This window comes from Mixophyes fleayi, chromosome 5 (genome assembly GCF_038048845.1).
Source record: "Mixophyes fleayi isolate aMixFle1 chromosome 5, aMixFle1.hap1, whole genome shotgun sequence".
Classification (NCBI taxonomy): domain Eukaryota; kingdom Metazoa; phylum Chordata; class Amphibia; order Anura; family Limnodynastidae; genus Mixophyes; species Mixophyes fleayi.
Window position 1 is genome coordinate 136,565,773 of NC_134406.1, and position 6,401 is coordinate 136,572,173.

The 6,401-nt window shown below is 39.4% G+C and overlaps 1 long non-coding RNA gene across 1 annotated transcript; it reads right to left on the reverse strand.

Moving 5' to 3' along the window:
* Positions 1-1,069: 1,069 nt before the first annotated feature.
* On the reverse strand, positions 1,070-5,186 carry LOC142157743 (uncharacterized). Its single transcript, XR_012692600.1, has 2 exons — positions 5,073-5,186; positions 1,070-1,288 (listed from the first exon to the last, which is right to left on the reverse strand). It is a non-coding gene; the product is annotated as an uncharacterized LOC142157743 (long non-coding RNA).
* Positions 5,187-6,401: the final 1,215 nt, after the last annotated feature.

Genomic DNA, 6,401 nt, shown 5'->3' on the forward strand with positions numbered 1-6,401 from the left:
CACCCATTCCATCAGTTTGAATCCATAGCTGCGTAGCTACATTAAACATATTTCTATATACCAGTTCATTGTTAGTCCTTAATTGAGTTTGAGCGTTACTCTTTTGTATTTTCTGATACAGTGTCTTAATTGAGCATTCAGTCCAGTTAAACATCAAGGAGATATTTACATCTATTCCTAAGGAATTGAAAAATGTTGCATTAAATATCTGTAAATATTCTTTGTCCCATAATTAGTTTCTGCAAAGGCGTGAAAACTGTAGGCATCCACTGTGCCTGCATGGTGATTACCTTGTTTATATCTTCTCCTGCTGCACTCATCTTATTACTCAATGTTTCTATGTCTATACTGTTAAGTACCCCCATTCCAGTACCTGTTGCCCCCAATAATGTATCATACCACTCCCTTTTTTTCCTATTTTGGCACATGGGATCAAGAGGGAATGTGATGTTGAAAGTGTGCTGGGTAACATATTTCCTAGTACCTATATTTCTGCAAGTAGAGGGCACCTAGATTAGAGTATCATTTATGACTCTTGGCTTGGGGTCTAATATGTATAGTCTTTTCATGAGTACATACTCCCCTGGTATCTCAGTACTGTTGGAACACATCATCATCAAATCCCCTATTCCCTTCCACGCCCTTCCTATAGGTACTGTATTATTATTGGAGCCATTTACACACTTGAGGGCTTCTATCCAGGCTTGGGTTATACCCTTTTAATTTGATAAATGGTTCAGTGCAGCATATGATGGGAGTACTATTAGTTATGGTCATAGTATCATTTTCCCCTGGTGCCCAAAAATGATGGGGTTCATTCCTCCCTGCTGTTTCTACAAACCCATGGCCACCAGTAAATGTAAAGTTTAACTTACAACAGGGATATGGAATCATTCTTCTACTACTTCCTGTTCCTACATCTACCATCACACATTCTTCGTGATTACTTGATTTATTCCATATCATACCTGCACATTTGGTTAAGTCTACCTTCTTAACTTTATTTCCTGGCGTATACATCTGTATATACATTATCTGTACTGTTACTAGGGCTATGCACATTATCACACAAAAAGGATTCATGGTGCTTCAATTTTCACTGTCAGCTTTTTGCAGTGAGATGCGTGGACCCAGGTGTCTCGTCCTCCTAACTTAACAGAAGTGGGAGTAGTCAAGACCACTTGATATGGACCATCAAATCTGGGTTCCAAAGTTTTCCTCATGTGCCTTTTTAGGTAGACCCAATCTCCTGGTTGCAAGGCATGTGTTCCTGTATCGTTATTTGGATCTGGAATGGAGGAGAAAACTTGAGTGCACATTAGTCAATTATCTTTGTAAGCTGTATTAAATAATCAGTTAGATCTGCATGATTATGTTGCAATTGCTGAGGAAAATAACACCCTGTCTTCGGGGCTCCCCCAAACAATATTTCATAAGGGGACAACTTATGCTTCTTTCCTGGTGTTGTTCTAACTGAATATAGAGCTAAAGGTAGACAATTTAACCAGGTTTTTCCTGTTTCTGCAATCATCTTCTGAATTTTTAACTTTAATGTGCCTTTCAATCTTTCCACTTTTCCACTTGCCTGCGGCCTATACGGGGTATGAAAGGCTTGCTGTATCCCCATATCCTTCATTATATTTTGCATTACTTCCCCCGTAAAATGCGATCCTCGGTCTGATTCTATTGTTTCAGGTATTCCATACCTGCAAATTACCTCACTTATCAGTTTCTTGGCAGTGTTTTTAGCTGTTGCCTTAGCCACTGCCCAGGCCTCTGGCCAATTTGAGAATAGATCTGTACACACAAGGACATACTCATATGTTCCTACCCTAGGTAGCTGTATATAGTCAATCTGCAATCTCTGAAATGGGTACAATGGCTTTGGTGTGTTCTGTGGTGTTTTCACTACCTGACCTGGATTGTATTTTTCGCATATCACACAGGCTGCTGCATATGCCGTAGCAGCTGCATTGAATCCTGTGCTATCCAATGTCCTAAGACAATATTGGTCATAGCTTCTTTAGAATTGTGGACCAGCCCATGTGCCAATTGAGTCATCATAGGGTATAGTCTTCTGGGCAGACAATACTTATTATCTGTTCTCCAGAGCCCTCCCTGACATGTAGCACCTTCCTTTTCCCAGGCTTTTTGTCTATTGAGGAGACTTGTTCCTGGAACTTTTGCAGTATGTCAAGAGTTATAGGCTCTACAGGGTTTTCACCCTGTGTCACATGGCAGACCTGCACCCTGGGCATAAGGGCTGCCTGTTTAGCAGCAGCATCTGCCTTAGCATTTCCCATAGCCTCCCTAGTCTTTTCTTTAGTGTGTGCCTGGACTTTCAATATAGCTACCTTCGTGGGTAGCTGCAGAGCTCTAAACAGAGCCCTTATCTGTTCTGCATGCTTGATAGGTTTTCCTGCTGACCCCACAAAATCCCTGCTCTTCCATATTGGCCCAAAATCATGGGCCACGCCATATGCGTACCTGGAGTCTGTGTATATGTTAGCTGTTTGGTTTTCTGACATTATACATGCCTCAGTGAGTGCATGCAACTCCGCCTCCTGTGCTGAGCAGAAAGGTGGGAGTGGTTGTTGTATCAAAGTCTCTTCCAGGGTGGTCACAGCATACCCTGTGTGTGTGGTGACCCTTCATAATAATACCTGGAACCGTCAACAAATAAGTTCCAATCTGCATTAGGTATAGGGACATCTGTCACATTTTCTAATTCCTTCATTTCTAGCTTCATTAGTTCAGCACAGTCATGTGACTCAGAAAAGGGAAAATTTTGGTGTGTATTTTGTCTGGTACTGATACATTTCTCCCTTTCTGATTCATCAAGGGTGGGTAGGTCCCCACCCACCTCTCTCCCCTCTGTTGAACCTGCTTCAACTGGAAACAGTGTAGCAGGTTCAAAACTGTGCATCTTTTAATTGTTACATGTGCATGACTTAATAATGACACCTCATACTTAGTGATCCTTGCTGTGGACAGATGCTTTGTTCTTGCTTGGTTTAGTATTTCTGTAACTGCATGTGGGACCTGTATAGTTAAGGGGTGGTCTAGTACTATATCTGCCACCTTATCTTTTAGCAAGGCTGTGGCTGCCACCGCCCTTATGCAGGACGGGGCTCCTCTTATGATACTGTCTAGATGTAATGAATAGTAAGCCAGCGGTCTCTGTTTATGTGAGTGTACCTGTGAAAGGACCCCTTGTGCATGTCCCTTAGATTCATTGCAGAACAAGGCAAATGGCTTATCATATTGTGGTAATCCTAACGCTGGTGCCTGCACAATGGCTTGTTTTAATGTTTCAAACAATGTTAGTTGTGATTCAGTTAAATATATCCTGGACCCTTTTACCTCACTAAGAGCATCATAGAGGGGTTGCATTAGGAGGGATGCTCCGGCAATCCATTCCCTGCAGTACCCTACCAAACCTAGGAGTGTCCTTAATTCCTTGGTGTTCTGTGGTGGCTTTACCTGCTGGATTGCAGTTATCCTGTCCTGTGTGAGGTGTCTGGTACCTTGTGAGATGCAATGTCCTAAAAATATTACCTTACTCTGCGCTGCTTGTATTTTTGTGGGTGATACCTTGCAATTTTGCTGCCCTAAGAAGTTAATTAATGATATAGTCTCTTCCTGACACCCTTCAATCATTTGGCAACACAGTAGTAAGTCATCTACATATTGGAAGAGTGTCTTGTTTTTATTCAACAGCTGCTGGAGCCTGTTCTAGTAATTGTGTACAATGTATTAAACACCTCTGTAACCACAAGTCCCCAGAACCTACAGTTTTGTTGTTTTTTTGTCCTACTCCAGCAGGACCAGCTACTTCATTTATTTGACTCTGTGAAATAGCCTGTGTCACTGAATCTCCTGCTGCTGCATCCAACATATCGTTGTATGCGGGTGGGGCAGGAGGTTCTTTTGGTTTCAATTCGCCTGGTCTAGGGGTCTGACATTAAATCACACACAAATGTTCACCTAACATTCTCTCAGCTAAATATCGTTTCAGCAGGCATACATTTATCCATAGAGGCAACACAAAAAAAAAAAAATCATTTGCACCTACAATAGACCTAAATGACCTAGCTGGAATCCTAACATTGTACAACAAGTCAAATTACTAACAAAAATCCCTTCAAATCAATATCCAGAAATGTGGTAAAATTATACTAATACAAGTTTAAAAATGGAAAAGCAGAAAAGATTATTCTTTCAGTAATCCATAAAACACTTTCTTGCTAAAAGAGGAAGAAAAAATAAATAAATATAACTGATATGTTACAGCATAGAGTTGTGGAACTACAAGTCCCAGCATTCAATTAGCTTCAGCTTCAATAAGGTTGTTACCACTGCTGAGATAATTCAATTACTCTTGAATTACCGAAGCACACGTGAAAAACCTTTTTTTCTATCAACCACATATATTGTCAAATAAATCCTTCTCTTTCACACTGAACACTGAACAAACTGGGGAGAGAATCTGCAACTTCATTCCCCCTCTGCTCATATCCCCCCTCCCTTTCTCAACACACTGAAGTCTTTTACACAGAATAGGAAGGGGAAGACATTCCATTCGCTGTCTCTCACTGACAGGTTGTAAGACAGAAACATAGCAAAAAACTAAAAAAAAATATATGCACAATGTGTATTTTGTCTTTTCTTTTTCCTAATTCATTTTGTACAACCAATACAAAAAGTATTATATCTGGCGCAAAAGAGAATATATGAAAAAATAAGACTGCAGCTAAAAATAGTCCAGTGCAATTCTCAAGTTTCAATAGCCAAAAAGAATGACCCTCTGAATTTAAAAGGCTTTCTCGAATTTCTACCAGCACAAATACTGTTAACTCTAAATCCTTCAGTGGTTAATTTAAATATTATTGTACACCTTTCTTCAACAACAGACATATAAAGCAATATGTCAAAATATAACAAATACAAACAATGAATCTTATCAGAACCAGAATGGTGAGTATTCTTGAACCTTCATATCAAACTGATGAATCTTAGAAGACACAGAAATAACAACGACCTTTTTAGAGCAGAATAAAACTTCTACCCACCGCGGTTTTGTCGTTCCTAGTTCTGCCTCTCCCCGACTCCTTCAGTTTTTCAGGAAGATTTTCGAAGCTCACTGTGGCCTCTAAGTATGTTAAAGGCAATAGACCTTTTGCCACCAGTAAAATCCCTTCTAATTCAGGTGTACTGTGCACACTGGAGAATTGATCTGAGACTCACACTGTTGTTTAGATTAATCAGTTCTGTTTTACTGAAACTGGTATACTAATATTTATACATAAAACATGGCATACCCTCTTATGGTTACTATAATAATAAACAAAATCCTTTAAATTGTAGCTATGACCTGCAACCAATTGAACAAAGACATCTGTAAATATTTCTCACTTAGAGCAGGACAGACAGCTTATCTTGCTTATCTTTACTGAAAGTGAGTTATATCCAAATTTTTGAAGCATAACCGCTCATCCTTTAAATCTGTTAATCTAATTGGAATTTCTTTACCTACGAAGGTCTGTAGTTAGTCATTTTTAATTAATTGACTTCTACATCATCTATGAAAGCTATATATTGCTTAATTAAAAATATCATAATTTCCTTTACAGGGGGTAGTTGTCCTGACGTCCCTTCTAATGGGTGACTGTGGGTCTGATGGTGCACTTGGGGGTGGCTGAGTAGGAGGCAAGTTTACATCTGTATGTCCCTGGATGTCTTCTAACATCTCCTCCTTTACCATTTGTTCTTGTTCTATTTGTCTACATGCCCTTACCCATGCTGATACTTGGTGTTCTTTATTATTCCTAGTAATCCATATACTATATTCTTTCTGAAAATCTGGCAATCCCGCCTTCCTAAAGATGATATAGATTTCTCTAACAGCCACAATACCTTCTCTTTCCTTAACTAGATCCGCAGGAGTGTATGATGTCTGTACCATCATACCTTTACTGCCCTGGGCCCCCATTACTGCAGTTATGGGAATACCGGCCCCTAGTGTGCCTGAGAAGTGACTGTTATTCTAATTTTATACACCTTTACAATTAAATCCTGTTATGGATTGCTTGATCAACTTGGGTACATACTTTACTGATATTTTATTAATTAATGGACATGTAGGTGGCCTTATCCTTCTAAAAAATTATATATTAGCCACCATCCCAATCCTATTTGGGTTTTTAGATAGTCTGACAACCATGACTTCCAACTATTGCTGTATATATCGTTGGATTAAAAATTCCCTCATGTTTACCATATGTTACTGAACAATCAGTGTCAGTTCCTATCACCGCTATCAATTTACTAGTTTGTATTGTCAATGCCTTTTGAATTATAACAACACATTTACAGTCTGGACAACTAAGATTATTTTCTGA